This window comes from Anopheles arabiensis, chromosome 3, assembly GCF_016920715.1.
Source record: "Anopheles arabiensis isolate DONGOLA chromosome 3, AaraD3, whole genome shotgun sequence".
Taxonomy (NCBI): Eukaryota; Metazoa; Arthropoda; class Insecta; order Diptera; family Culicidae; genus Anopheles; species Anopheles arabiensis.
The window spans coordinates 75,563,142-75,579,603 of record NC_053518.1 but is presented as its reverse complement, the minus strand read 5'-3'; the positions used below and the strand labels follow the sequence as shown (position 1 = coordinate 75,579,603).

At 39.4% G+C, this 16,462-nt stretch overlaps 1 protein-coding gene across 2 annotated transcripts in view; it reads right to left on the bottom strand.

Annotated features, from left to right (window-relative positions):
• The window catches only part of LOC120905093 (gamma-aminobutyric acid receptor alpha-like), a 68,424-nt gene extending 51,962 nt beyond the window's left edge, over positions 1 to 16,462 (bottom strand). Inside the window, exons 1-2 of one of the 2 annotated variants that reach the window (XM_040315790.1) lie at positions 16,210 to 16,462; positions 14,371 to 14,802 (exon numbers count right to left, since the gene is read on the bottom strand). The gene's annotated coding sequence lies outside the window, so the exon portion shown is untranslated. The remainder of the gene's footprint in view (positions 1 to 14,370; positions 14,803 to 16,209) is intronic. The other variant, XM_040315791.1, reaches the window with a different exon arrangement.

The following is a 16,462-nucleotide window of genomic DNA, read 5'->3' as shown; positions in this document are numbered from 1 at the left end:
AAGCTTCATCGCATTGACTTGGTGTGATAATGTGTAGCGTGTGACTTTCTATCTCCAGCACCTGACTTTACGACCCACCAAAGCGACGATGACGACGGCAGCATGTGCAGGTGTTTGCGCGCAACATTCCCAATCTTGCGAGGCTCCTGCCACCGGCCCGCAGTGTTGGATGTACGGTTGAGTACATCAAATACCGAATATCTACGCTTTGCTCACCTCACCAACCATTCTTTCGCTCCAAATCAGATCGTTACGTCTACGGAATCCTCGCCGTGTGGCAAGCACAGGAAATCGGAATCGGTTCGAAGGTGTCTTACCGATGGTTCGAGGCATTTTTACATTATTATTATCACCGTAAGGTGCGCTCGACACAACACTCTGCCACCGTGGTGGCGTGCCGATGTGTGATGACGCCATGCCGTTGTGAAGCGGTGCATTCGCCGGTGAAACACGGATGTCTTTCGCTCTGCAGCATTCAGGCACGGATTTTCCGTCCCGAAAGCTCATCCAGGTGAAAGCGTAAAACTGAGCAGATTCTTTATATTCTCGTTCTTTCTCTCTTCTCTTTTCTGAATGCAAAAAAAAAGCTTTTCTGAAAAGGTAAAAAGTGCATAAGACGCAGTTGGCAGCGTGGACAATTTGTGATTCAAGAAGCTTTACAGTGAGTGGCATTTACATAAGCGTCTCGCAAGGCTGTACATGCACGGAGTAAAGTGGAAACGCTGGAAGCACATCGTTAAAACAATGTCATTACAAAAATGAGGGTTTATAGCTGTATATCAATAAAAGCTATGATTGAAAAATAATTGGAGAGTTGCATGAATACAAATTCATCTCATCTGCGTGGCACATAGCGCCTAAAAGTATGCAATCTTTTTGTCTATAAAGGTAAAAATCTACATAACAAAATTAGATACGTATTGCATACTTTCAGGCGTCATGCAAAAATCTTCAAATTAATCGTACAGTAGCGATTAATTACAGCACAATAAAGATGGAGATTGATTTTTTTAGTTTTTTATTAATTCATTTGTTTGTTCGCTTTATTCATTCAATGATTTCTTATATAATAATTAATTTATGTATTAATTTGTTGATTTATTGATTTATTTATTGATTTATATATTTATTTCCTTAGAATACCAAACATAGTGTATGAAGATCCTCAGTCAATACACTGAGTAACACCAGTAACCAGTTTAACACTCAAAAGAAACTATAATCATCGATAGAAAACAAACTGTTCTTTCTTTTAGAAAAAACCACCAAGAAAATCATGTCATATTTTTTACGAATTTTAAGATTACAATGTCTTCCAACGTCATGCAAGTTGTTGCCACCACAGCATCGGAATGAGAAGCCATCATCGACCAGGGATGCATACAAACCCATAGCATACCCATTGACGACAAGCTTCCAGCAGCATCCGGTGGATTATCAGATTATGCAAAACACAAGCATCCGTTGCAGTGCGGTGCAGTTTTTCTCTATCTCTCTCTCTTTTGGAATGTCATTGCATTCCTTTAAGTTGGTACAGTTTATTGGTGAAAGACGATTCAAAACCACCACAAGCGTTTTTTTTTTTTAATTTTTTTTCATTGAAAATAAATGCATCAAGCACCAAACAACCTTGAAGTCTTGGTTGGAGCTCAGATGTATTCCATTTTTTGTTGTCCGTTTTCTCAATTCTCATTGTTAAAATTTTTGGCACAGATACTTATTGCTGGCTGTATGATTTATGGGGTTAAAAATTAAAGCCGAAGCGCATGATGCATTATCCTTGGATAATCGATAGCGAAATCTATGCTGTGCAAAAAATACATCTCTGAATGTACAGGAAAATAAGCATTCAAAACGAACAGAGGAAAAAAGTACATGTCAATCAAAATTAAAATGAAAGAGTATGTGCCAAGTTTTAGCTTTGTTTTAGTACAGTGTTCCCAGAATAGAAAAGAAGGGGAAGTAATCAATCAGTGGCATTCAACATCGCACTCACCAACACCTGAAATGCACTATCAATTCGATCCGCAAGTATCTCGACCCAGTTAAAGCCCCTTGTTTAAGCTGAGCTTTGCCGGTTGGTCAGCCCCGCTTTTTTGGCATTAATCCAACGATACTCGATTATCGTTATCCTCATCGCTTCGGTTGGTTTCACACGACAGTGTAAATTACTGAGCCATCTCTACTCTCGCCGCCCGGGCGTTGGACGCGTGTGCACTGAGAGGGAAAATATTTTTAATTCTCGCTTGGCGGCGAAAGGCGAAAATGCTGTGGCCACCAATTCGGGTAGGCGGGATAGTGAAAGTAGTGCTTATGTAGGGCTCGCGAGCGACTGGAGCTGCAGTGGGATTAAGGCACGATTTTTAATACCCACTCTATAGTGAATTTCCCTTTTTCCGTATTACCTTGGCAAACGTTTTGAGCCGATTATCAGGTGATCTCGATATGATTTTGCACGGTGTTTGTCCTTGTAAATTCGATAGGGAATTATTATAAATATGTAGGGCCCTGTCCCTTTTTTCCCATAAATTGGATATCATTTTTTGCTCTCCAGCTTGCTATTACTCATCAAAGATGATTTAGAGAATCACATGTCTCCAAAACTTAACAAGATGGCAACATGTTTCCGGTATGACCTTCGAGGAGCAACTTTCACAAGATTGACAGCTCACAGCTCTCTCTCTCTCTCTTTATGACGCTGCCACTTAGAACGACGCTGATTCGCCCACAATCTGGCGGCATGGGTCAATCTTCGTCGACGGCCATCAAATTGGGACACCCATAAACTATCGCAAACGTATTGCAAGCGCCCCATACCTGCGCCCAGCAATCAGCAATCACACAATATACGACGGAAGAACAAACACATAAAAAAGTGATTCCGTGCCACCGCTCCGCCACACGGAAAGGATATTTCTGGACATTTCCGGTAGCCGTAGCACACAGACGCGCATTTACTTCGGGGATCGCTACTGACGCGCCAAAATAAAACCACTCGTAATAAATCACTTATTTATTGGCGCACTTTGCTTGCTGCTGCTGCTGCTGGGCCGGCGGACCCAAAAAGATATGCTTTAACCTCCTCCTCGCGGCTGAACATCATGCAGCGCGACCTTTTGCCACCCCGAAAACTGCTATTGCATGCTGGCTGGCTGACTGACTGGCCGGCTTGTTTTCGAGGATTAACGAGCAGTGAAAGCATTTGTTGCTTGCCGGACGACGCGGACCGCGTTCTCCGCGCTAACGATTGTCACGATTTATAGTTGGCTCGCCACCCGAGTTTTGTCGGACCACCCCGCATCGTGCTCCACTTTGTTTGGCTGGCATGGCACTTTGTTACGCGCAACGGGCAAGAAATCAGTACGCCGAAGTGCACCAGCTGCGGTTGCTGTGGTGAGTTGTTTGTGCTGACGCTGACCGCAAGCTTCGCCAAACTTCCCTACAGCCCGAGCTCGGGGAGCAACCGGCCGACGGAACTATGTCAGGGTCCTTTCGACCGGAAAGAAAGAAACACACACATACACATACACTTTAGTCTAGGAAAGCATGAAAGAAAGGAAAATAATCCCTCAGCTTCGTCCGCCCCTTTTCGCGTGCCCTTTTGCCTTCGGTCGGCTGCATCTTTTTGGCCATCGTTCAGCGGTTGCACGACACACACACACACACGAATGAAGAAAGATCGCACCGTACTGTTTGATAATTAAAAGCGAGCAATTTTGTTGTTTGCTAAAGAGTAACAATTTTCCGGCATCAAGCAAAATGTCAAAAAATAAGTCCTCGAGCCAAAAAAAAACAACCGTTGTATCAAAAAGCGAAGGCATTTTAAAACAACCAGAAAAAAAGTGGAGCAAATTTTAATTACGAGCCGTTTAAACAATAAACATTTGCTCTATTGGAAATAGGCATAAACATAACATAAGAGTCATGAACTAACAGGTGAAAATGCGATGATAGTGTCAAAATATATAAACTATGTTTTAACACATTTTGCAGGTTTACCAGTTTTGTTGATATTCATATAAATTACAGGTATTCCTCAATATACGCTATTAATGTGGACCGTAGAAATTGCGTATCTCGAATGTTAGTGTAAGTCGAATTTCTAGGTTTTCAGCCAAATTAGAGCTAATTTTTGTACAATTTTGCTTGACAAGGTGGGTTTTTAGCCACTAATTTAACTATACGATCTGATTTCAATTGAAGATTATATTGTTGTGCCTTTTGGAATGTTTTTTTTTAAATTCGACCAAATTTATTAATTTATTTAGCATTTGACATTTGATGTGTCAAATCTGTACAATTTGTTCAAAGAACTGTCAAATTTAGAAAATCGCGTATAGCGAAATGGCGAATATCAGGAAATACCTGTATAAAAACCCAAGAAAACAACCATGTAATATAAAAGCTACTTTGTTTATCAAAATGTTATTATTATCATAACATTAAAATTGTACGTAATAGGAAACAAAACTGAGTTTGAATTAAATATTCACCAAGTAGAGAATATTTTGTGGTGCATATTATACCCAAACACATACATGTTGGAATGAAAGTATAATTTCTTTCGTTGTGTCATTATCATTACTTTTCAAAAAAAATATTCCGATTTACGTTAAGCAACTGATTTTTTTTATAAATTTGAACTGATCAATAATGCAATAGAATAGAATTTATAATTTTATTAAATAAGTACGTAATTCAAACAAATAAAAAAAGTTACAAATATCAGTTTATCAGAACAGTTTAAAAAGTAATAGATATAGGTAGTAAAAGAAAAATAATGAATGTTTAGCAGAAAAGTTTAGAATAAAAAATCCATAACTGAGCTTAAAGTAAACATTTACAAATTTAAGAGCATTTTATGGTGCATATTTTATTAAAAAAAATAATTTATTTCGTTACGTTTTGATCTTCACTCTGAAAAACGTTATATTCCACTTACGCCAAAATACTCCGGAACGCGTTATTCGCATAACTCGGAGAATGGCTGTAGTTTAAATTGTCTCTATTCCAGAATACCCTAAACTGAATGATTGGAGCCTCGATAATGTTCTACCTCATGCTATTTTCTCTCTTAAGGGGGTTTTCTACATATTTTTGATTTGCTCTGGAAAACGGTAGAAAAAACTGATACACGTGACCGAATGTTACCTAATCAAGCAATGGATTACAAGAAGCATTTAAAAAACATCCACCTCACTGATAGTATTAGTATTATATTATTCTGTTCCTTATATTTTGAGTTATATCACCTTCTATGTGCAGTATGTTTACGCCATTCTTTTAATTCTATGTTTATTACTTCTGATACTACCATCTTCTGAGACACTCCAACAGCTTGTATTACGTCTTGGCCCCACCCAACAACCGAAGTGCCAATCTGTAGACACAACCGATTTTGCGGCATTACCACTAAGAAGCGATAAACAAAAACATCTATTACCAGCTACCAGCTGCCTCTGCTTCAGTGGCCACCAACTCGCACGCAAAGTACCATTAATCGTGCGACCTAATCCGTCTCAAGCACGCCGCAAGATAATAACGGTAGACTTAGGGTTCCCCGTTTTGCCGCGAAATTTCCGCCTGACCTGCGGCTATTTGATGGATCTGGTCTTGATGATTCGTTCCAGACGGCCCCTGGACCCTGTCTCTCCCTGTCCTACCCAAAAACCGCTTCATTGCTCTATGAAAATGTTGTTTTTAACCAAGAGCGGGGGATAGAAAATACATCAAGAGGAGATGCACACACACAAAAAAAACTAACTAAGCGCGAACTTTTTCCCTACTTTTCCTGCAGCGCACCCGTTTAGGATCCTTCCGTTGGGCACCCATCTTCCGACCGATAAATCTCGGCCCGATTTTCCCCAAGTGCGAGAACGGAAACTGATATACGTCCGTTCGGTCGGTCGGTCGGTCGTTCGGTCGTTCGCAAAAACCCCTTCGGGGGAGTGAAGACCCCAAAACGGGGAACCTTTTCTCGTTCAGCACACATCACCGGCACTTATTATCGACGTGACACGGGCCAGCGCTCACTTGCCCGCGAGCTGTTTGTCGGCCGTCCTCTGTCAGCCAGGGTCAAACGGGTGCCATTATTTATGAACATCGCTGCGAGACTCGAAGGCTCGGACGGAATCGCTCATCAGCTGTCGGTACTGATTTAGCCGCATTGAGCACTGGTTGGTCGGTTTGAGGCAGACACTAAATTAACATGCCCTTACCATGCATCTCTCTTATCTCGGGCACTATCTTGAGGATGCTAGGGCAGGATGCAAAAAAACGGGTTTCCTGCCTACCTGCTCACTAAGGCAAGTCGTGATGAACCGAAGAAAAGGAAACTTAACCGCTTGTCGTGCCCTGCTTCCATCATCAACCCGGGGGAAAATGGAATTGAAATATATTGGAAGCTTTTTGCATCCCATCCTCACTACTGCTAATGTATAGCCAAGTTTTGAAAGGGCAACTACTACTAGCCAATATGAGCTTTTGCATCAGCAGCAGCAGTTTAAGTTGCGGCCGTCATCGTCCAAGGAAAGCACGGGAGCATGCTGTGGTCCAGTGTTGGAGGGAAATGGAATTTTAATTTGTCACTACAATTAAGCGGAAGTTTAATTTCCTGCGAGGCAGTGCTTTTGGGAGTAAAGTTTTTTTTTTTAAAGAATCCATCACCTTGCTCTTGTGCTGCTTAGTGTCGGTGTTCGTAAGGTATTTGAGGAAGTGTACGTTTATGGAAAATAGAGAAGCCAAAGAAATGTGCTTGCTGCAATGCTTATTTCCATTACAGTTTCTGTCTCACGTCCGCGCCTTAGTGCCTGACCGGAAACCAAACATGACACAACATCTACTACAGGGCAAACCGCGCAGTACATTAATCACACGAGAAGAAGAATGGTATTAAAAGTATTTAAAATGGTGTTGAGAGTGCAGAAAAGGGCACAACATTAAACTCTAATTAAAAATACATGTCCGTGTGGCTGTCGTACCATCTTTTGGCAGGTTCACTTTACTTAGTTTTATTTTTGTGTATTATATTGTAGCATTACCATTGAGGATTCAAATGATATTTTGGGTTTTGTTTAGTGACCTATTGCCTATTTTTCCACACTTTATTTTCCCAGAATATTCAACTTTATCCTGAGAGCATTAGAGCTTTATAGAGTTTACCTAGTATCTATTTCATAGACACCTTAGTTCGCGGTCAAATGTGTGACATCGATGTTATACTTAACTCAAAGATAACATTTTAGGCACACATCTCCTAATCAGAGAAATGGAAAAAACGAACAATAGAAAACGAGAAATGGAAAAACGAACTTGGAAATTCACAAGCGAGCTTCATAGCGGAGATATTTAAGAAACCCATAGTGTTTGCATCGGAATAGAAGACACGACATTGAGTAAATGCTCCCAAAAGCTTCACGATGAGAAGATAAAAAAACAAAAATACGTTTTTAGATCCTACTTAATTGTAAGAATAAAGTTAAAAAACTTGTCAATTGCAAAATAATGATTTACCAAGCGGCTCTCGCAATGCCTCTGGAACATCATCGACATCCATAGAATCCGTTCAATACCAAAAAAGAGAATAAAATTATAATTTTCCGTTATTTACGGGATTCATATCCAGTCCCTCTGACCCAAACAAATTTTGAGCACTACTCATAATTAAAGATCCATTAATTCAATTACATTACCCCAATCTACTTCGCTCAGACACACACGGCCCGATTGTTTGCCATTATTCAGTTGAATTTTATTGGCGAACTTACCGAGAATTCCGCCGAACGCATGCAACGCCCAAGTGAATTGTCCCAAGTGAATCAATCGAAATCCAGCCAATGTATGTACATCGCCCTAAATACGGGTTGCAATCAGTGTAATTGAACACCTCACGATGGAAAACCATCGTCGTCGTGCTGCAAATGAGCACGTGTCTAGCGTGATGCGGAACTACAGTTTTTGGGGCGCATTTACTGAGTACAACTTAGAGTGGTTCATTTCAGTTTGGTACGTACTAGTCCTTTATTGAAGGTTCAATTGATAGATTATGCACATCCCTGAAGCATGGGTTAAAAAGGTCCACCCGTAGAGTAATAAATTAAGCATTCACAACACGACAAAATTAACGCTCTCATTTGTCTGCGCTAAAGTCGAAAACAATCCAAAAACTGAATCCATTCTTTAATGACTTTTGAAATAAAAAAGCGTCCTTCTTGCTTCCTTATGTAAACAGCTTGCTGGATTTCAGCAAAAAAAAAGTCATATCTTCTCCCGGTCCCAGCACTGCGTGTGAAATGGCCCTTATCCTATTTTCAGGCCCCACAATTAGATTAGTTTAACTTTTCCCCGAGATAATTGCCCCCGAAAACTTTATCCGGACGTTGTTCTTTTTTATCGCTTGTCTTTGCACTTACTTCTAAGGCAGTTTTGATGGGACATTTCGAGTGACTAAAAAACAAAAAATGATTTGATGTCCCAAGGACGGAAGTTTAAAGAAAACGAAACCACAATACATGAAAGCTAACCTAAAGCCTGACCCTGATGGACTGTGGGTGGAAGTTTCGCTGGACGGTGCGAGAAAGAATGGTAGCCGCTTAAGAGTGTAAAGTGCACGCGCCAGCGAAACACTTTGGCGACAACGAGTGGCCATTATTGAAGCGCCGGTACTGCTGCTGTGTTCGTCCGTGGCGGGGGAATCGTTTCGTCCCGTAAGCGGACCACCATTATCCAATCGTCTTTGAAGAGTTCAATAATGGATGTTGCAAATGGAAACATGAAGAGGAGGATGTGTTTATTTTATGGGGGAATTTGCTACATTTCGTTTTATGGTAGAATTGTCTTGCCAAGGTTAAACCAAAACATAAGTTACTAAATCAGTAATAATCGTTTATATTATTGGTATTGCGGAAGGTTATACGTACAATTTCTAATATTTTTTCATCTCCTCCTGCTTCTACCTCAACTTCCTCTACGGCTCCATCCACGGATTTTAATACTTTCTTTCCACTTATCCGCTTCCAATTATTTCAGTATCACAATCTTCTAACCTTACTCTTTCTTATTCTAGTGATGTGGAGAAATGTAATTTTGAACGCAACTTTGTATGCTTCTTATTGGCCATTGCTTTCGTAATCTTGTTTTATTTTCTAATGCATGACACATAAACTTTATTTCAAGATCTCTGGACAACACAACCACAACAGCAGCACCTATTAATCGCTGTGTAATTACTTCTTGAAGATCTGAGATTTTTGAAATTTACTATTAAATCCAACGGACTGCAAGATATCCTCATGAAGTAGGATTAGACAGAAAAAGCCCTACAAAATACAAAAACTATAGATCGAATACAATAAACTAATCCAAACAACTAATCCTGTAATATGCCTCACGGCGCGAATAAAATGTGAGACACAGAGCTTAAAATGTAAAATTGGGGTAACGATCAATAACTACATGAAACTCACAGAACATGCAGACAAGCAAATCAGAGTAGCCAAAGCAGGTTCAGCAGCATTTCTCTGCGATATGTAGTGATCTAGCACGGAACGATCCAAACATAAATCAATGATGCGAGATCTAGTAGCTCACTGCATCTGTGGTAATTCAACTAGATTTTCCAGAAACGCAAAGCAAACTTGGAGCTGGAGGAAACCCAAGCAGTTGAGCGAAAATTTCGACTCTTATAATCTTCAAAGAGAATATTAGAAATTTTAACAGTTAAATGAGTTGCCTCCTTGAATAATGCACTAGCCATAGAACCAATTAGTTTTTAGATCCAATTCGGTGGTATTACAGGTTGATCCATTGTCATCCTGCCATTATTGTCCTTATTACATAAACCGTTGCACTAACTGCAGCTATCCGACAAAAGTCCATCGTTTTACTGTCAACCGCAGTTCTTCGCTTAGACGTTAGTCATCATCTGCCAAAAATGATTGTAAAATTTCTTGACAATTGTCTGTGAAAGCAATTTTAAATCTCTTCGTTCTCTATCCCAGCTCAACAAACAGTCAACAGACCAACAACACACACTAGTCGGTACCCCCATGCATCCCATCGTCCTTCCTTCCCTAATGTGTCATAATCGATTCAGGGCACTACCGAAATGAAAAATCGTCCGCCCGCCCGTCATGGGTAAAGGAAAAGAATGTGCACTACAACAGGAATCCCGATCCTCCACCCGCTCCTTCTCCCTTCAATAGTCGTACACTCATTGTTCTGCTGTCTCATTACATGCTGGCTCATTGCGGCCCTTATTGGCGAGTCCAATCACTGCGATCCAAGTGCAATTAGATTCCTGCCAGGGCCATACACATCCGGCATACCCTGGTGACTCCCTCCCCGGCAGAGAAAGTGCATATTGCGAAGCGACGCGGGTGTAGGTGTAGCGTCGAGAACCCATTTCGTCAGCGCTTGACCTGCCTCGGCTGTGACACACTGCCACTGACACAAATCCACTAGTTTCACCCACTACGCTGCTCGATTCCGCATGTTGTACATGACACCGTCACCAACATCACCACACGCTCTCTCTTTCTCTCTCGGCGGCTTTTGTCATCTGGTCGAAGGGCTTTTGTCACACTTTTGTCTTGCAGCTGGGCCGAGATATTCATGCCACGTCGTGGCAGGCTTCCGCCACAAAACCCGCTCACTGTCTCAATCTGCCAACAGCGCTGCACACTTGCACTTGTCCACTTTGCATTGTGACTTTTATGCCTTTGGCTTTGTCATGCTGTCCTGCCGACAGACTGGCTCACGGGGCTGTTTGGTTGGAATGTTTGTGGGAAACAAGCGGGTAAACCGATTTGTGATAGACTAGCATAAATCTTCTTTTATGTTGTCTTTCAATACAATTAGCAGCAATATTTAGTTACACATTTTATTATCGTTTGAAGGGATTTGAAGAAACAATAAGGTCTAAGTAGTATGGAAAGATCTAATTGAAGGATTCAATCACTACATCATGATGGATTATTTTACTTTTCCATCTACTTAGGAGTTTGACAGCTAATTCTTCCTAATTGACGATTGATTGAAGATCGATACTAATCGAAGATAACTTGCCAAATATAAGTGTAAATCTTATAGAAGTTCTAGCGACATTATTACGACTAGGTCTTCCTTTAATATTTGACCTTATAATTTATGATTTAATAAAACTATAATAAAGCTGACTTAAGACTGTAAAGGTCTACATACAGAACTCTGCAAAGATTACTAGTTGATATTATTTCTAGACCTTACCGATTTGAAGCGGAAAAGGAAATTAATAAAGTTACAGCATAATAATAATGTTAATACTTAAATTGATTGTGAGAAAATCCATCCCAATCAAATTGGATTCCATTGGCTTAAGATTGTATGGTTTTTTCTGATCAAACCGTAAATCCATTTGTGGTTTAAATCATTTTACTACATTTTTTAATCATTCCCCTAGGATTTTGACGATTACATGACCTAACATCATTTATTGAGTGTTTCCCAGAATTATTTGAAGATGCGAATAAATCGTGGGAACAATTCAAAAATGCAAGCTAAAACTTGAACATGATAGATGACTAAAGGTATCCAAAGGATTCTGGTAAATTGAAAAATCGAAAAAAGCCAGTAAACAATTACTGATTGGAATTATAAAAAAGACATATTTGAATTTTGAATGTGAATTTTTCAAAACATTACACTGTGTGTACTAAGCACATATACCGATGTATGAATTGAATTGTATCTAATGCATCTACTGCCCGTGTAAAGCATCAATGTTGTAACGCCACTTGTGGAAAATTCAATACCATTTTTCCTTCAAACGGAAACCTCATTTACTTTTCCAAACACTTAATGTGTGTTGAAAGCATAAAAATCAAGGCGAATGTGTAAGCTTGTTGTAATCCGTCAAGCAATCCGTATCCGGCGCAAACGGGCTCGTAACTTTAACGCTTTAACGATCGAAATGGAACGTGAAAACGATTAGACCTCGGTGTTCATCTGGCTGTATCGGTCGATTAAACGACATTTCGCCCATTTAAAACCCTACTACTACTAATAAAACAACAAGATGGTACGAAAAACAACGTACCGACGCCGTCCTTGAGCTCGACAATACACTACACGCCAACCACAGTGGCATGGAATCGCAATCAAGCTAATTTCTCTGTCAAAAATTCAGCACAAACCTGTGCCGTTACGATGACCATCCCCATTAGCCCGCTCCTATCCTTTAAGTGGCTCCTTCTGTACGAACACCGGGTTCCTCCGAACGTCCGATTCCGATCGGGGCAGGGACACATTCGGGAAAACTTTCTAATTTATTACTGCCCAAGACAGTTAAGACAGTGAGACAGAGTGCAGGATAAAAAAGCACAGAAATAGCTGCCACCCGGTTCCACTGGCCGAGAAGCACCCGATAACCACCGTTTGCGGAGTAAGAGGTAAAGCAGTTGTCATCGGTGAACGGGGTGAGCACCGGTAACGGTTGTACCATTCTTTCGATTTCCCGTGGCAGAGGTAAGTCGTGTGGCCATTCTACACCGTGACACTCTTTAGGCTCTCTTAATTTAACCCCATCCGTGTTAGGTCCGAAGTGTCTTGGCTGAATTGTTGCCGCCACCACCGGGAGCAGGAGACGAACGTAATGCTTCGATTGTAAATTAAGCTGACAACTGGTGTTTTATTCTTCGCTCTCATCGAGTCCTGCTTCTCTGCGCTCTGTTTCCCCCCATTCGAGCAGTCTTTGTTTGGGCACGTCAAATCTGCTTACCATTTTGTCCAGTGTTGTTCGAAATTTATTGGTAGTTTTTCATTTCCACTTGAACAGATCGTAACTACCTGATGTCTGAGGGGCGTTTAGGTTTATCGAAAGACATATTCACTCAAAACACAATTCTAAAATCAATCTCATTAAAAAATATATACTATTTTGTAGTTGTTTTTTAGCTTTTTGTTTATGATGTTTACTTTAAGAAAAACTAGTTTCTTGATAATCCTACAACCAGAGTTTTAGAATTGTTATGTTTAATTTCCAGCATTTTCAAATATTACAACGCCTAGATGTATGCAATGCGTTACGCTACGCCTCTAAGCAAAGCCAAAGGTGTCAAACCCTAAAAACTCATTACCAGCGAAAGCCTTCTAAAAAGATCTTTTCAATTGTATACATTTTTTTAATGATTGCAAGGAATTGAGGATAGCTCCGTAAAAATTCTATAATATGAATTATGAAAAGATCATTTTTTCTACACCTTTATTTTTATAGCAATTATAGAAGGATTGGCTTCGCTCGCCTTGGAGCTTACACGATTTTCCAGGAGTTCTGATAGCTGTGGGACACTTTGTTGGCTCCTTCTTACTTGAAATGAACTTAATGTGAATTGGACTCTATAGCACCCTTGTTGGACAAATCCAATAGGAATTTTCAAGGAGCCTGTTCGAAAAGTGTGCCATATATTCCAATTTCCATCATATGAAGTGCCCCACAACTATGAGAACTCATGGAAATCCCTGTATCACTTGATAATTATATGTTTACCTACAAGAACAATTGTTTAAAATGTTCGTTTGAAGGCTTTTATTGTGCCAATAATAGAATTTTATTTATTAACAGAACAGTCTAAATTGATATCATAACCACATATTGAAATGGATACAATTCAGTAAAGTACATACTAATGTACATTTTCCAAATCAAAATCTGGGCAACAAAGTTTAATTGTTGAACATAGATCTATATTATTATTATTTTAAATTTCTCTAAAGATACCAATGAATGTTACATTTAATCAAAATAACCTATTGCTTACGTCAACATGTGAAGAATTCCTGAAATTTGAAACACTAGACTAGTAGGACAGTATCTTTCTAATTATTAACTAGTTTTAATCATTGTTTCGACGCTGTTAATCAACGCTGTATATTATTTCATATTAAAAAATATCTAAAATATCTAATCTAATTAAACAATTTTTAAAAAATTTATAGTGTTTTAAAACGTTATTTTAAAAATATCATTTAAAAAAGTAAAATAGCATTTTAGAGTGAAAATTTATACTTTAATAGTAATGTCGATGTTCAACATTGTCTAAATCTTGTCTTCATCTTTCATGTACATTGTCATAATATCTTCGAAGTAAATTTAACATTTTAACTCATGACAAGGTTGTGAAACCGAACTTGTGAAAATTTTAAAGATGTTTAGCCCCTGCAACAGCTCCGTAACATTGAATATTGACTAGTTCGAAGTACAATACCCTTGATAAAAATCCTAGAAAATTAATTTACGAATTTGAATTTCATAAACATGTTCACACAGGCGTAAGTTATTAATTCAAATTAATTTAATTTCAAACCCTTAATAATTGAAAACAAAAACTCACTTACCTTCCTTTTAACAAGCGAATTTGAAAAAGAGTCGTAAGTTTCTTTTAAAACACCTTGAACACTGAGTCCTTTTTTTTAAAGAACTGTGCGACTTTTGAACTACCAGCATACACACAAAAAACGATCACGCAACACTCACGCACCAGGCAAGTGGCGGGAAGCAAACAAACTTAATAGGTGTTGATTGAGCTTTTGATTAAAATTCAACTTCACTGTTTTAGCACACACACAGAAAAAAGGAGACGCTGCTCACGACGAAAAAGACACACACACAAGCGCACACACTCTGCACGGCTTTGCCGTTTCACTTTTCCGGCGGCGTTCAGACTAACAGAAATTAAGAACAAGACACACACACTGTACCGGCATTGGAAAGAATCCTTCCATCAGCACGTTTTCAAGTGGATGATGAAGTTCGTCGGTGATGGTGATCTATTTCAAAGAAAACGAATCGGTAGTAGTAGTAGTAGTAGTAGCGTGTGTTAAACATCAGCAAGGAAATGAAATTTAAAGCAAGCAGAATCTTTCACATTTTTATGCACAAACTTTCGCTTTGATGTTCAACACTTTTCTCCACTTCGCTCGGCTAATAAACGCAAACACCTTTCACCGCAAAATCGACCGGATGCGAAAAACGGCTACATACGGAGGGCAATTTTTGCTTCCTTTCTTTTGCTTTTACAAAGTTTTCGCTTCAAAGGACATGCAACACGCAAAACCATGCGGGTAACGGGATTTTTTTTAAATGTTTGTCCTGTTGTTTTCTTTTCAGTTTCTTCGCTCTCTCACCTTTGTGTCGCTATCAATAAGGAAATTACTTCATTTCTTTACACTCATTGCCTTTCATCGTCTCTGCTTAGCGCTGTAGATGCTTGCCCACACACACACACACACACTTTCTTATCATATTCTTTTCTGATTTTGTTTGCCTCACTCACGCCTCATCACGCACGGACGGTGTTGTGCGCGCTTACACGGCTCACATTCATAGTGCGTTTGGCCGTGCGCCCGAAACAAGCACGATAAAGCAATGAAATTACAACACCAATAACAACGAACGAAAGAAAACCACCCACACACACACACACTTTGCACCCTTCCAAACAAAAAAACAACACCGTTTGGTATGAAATGATTGGTTTTAAATTAAATTTCACTTTAACGGGCTTCCTTTCATTTCCCATTTAGCAGCGCGGTATCGGTTGTTCACTTATTTGGCAAAGATTTGGCGCCGTAAAAGTTGGAGCATTGCTGTTTCTTTCCATTCATTCTTTCTGCTGTTTTTGCGTTGCCTTGCGCTTGCCTGTCGGGCGCTAAGAATCGGTTACTGGTTCTTCATCGCTAGCGCCACCAAATTCAATTCTCCAAAAACTACAGTTCCACACTGTTTTTTTTTTATCCTGCTGCTTCTTCACTATCGACTATCGCAGGATATGCAATCACGCGTGTGAACAAGTTTCAAACGAATCGAGGGTAATAAAAACGCATGTTCTTAGGTTGTTTGTACATCAATGGATGAGCAATAGTACTGCACGCTTCAAACGATCACTTTGGAACGGTCAGAAAAAAGAACGGTAACAGTTTTGTGCATTAAACCAATCGTTCCACAGTATATTGATGGTTAAAGACAAAAGAAAGTATTTTATATGAATTTAAATTACACGAAAATTTTAAAAATAATAGAGAAGAATGAGAAACTTAATTTTAAAAAATACAATTACAGTTCATACTAATATTAAAATAACAAATTAATCTCCAAAGAGATCCTTATAAATTTTGAAAATAAAAACATTTCTTTTCATTCATTTGTCAAAGCTTCATTCGTTATATTTATCTTACAATTTACATTCTCACAGTATCTACACTCACAAACAACTAGAATTTTGCATTCACTCACTCACTAAACTCAACAATTAATCACAGTTTTTTGAATAACAATTCTATACACAACTTCAGTTTTCGCTCAATGCATCGTTAGAAAACCGTTTAACCGTTCCCTTAATCGCTCCCTCAAAACCGTTAGCGCGACAACGCGTTCGCACACACATAAAAATCGAGCGCCCCACCGGGGAGCGAATGCGTTCGCAGCCGA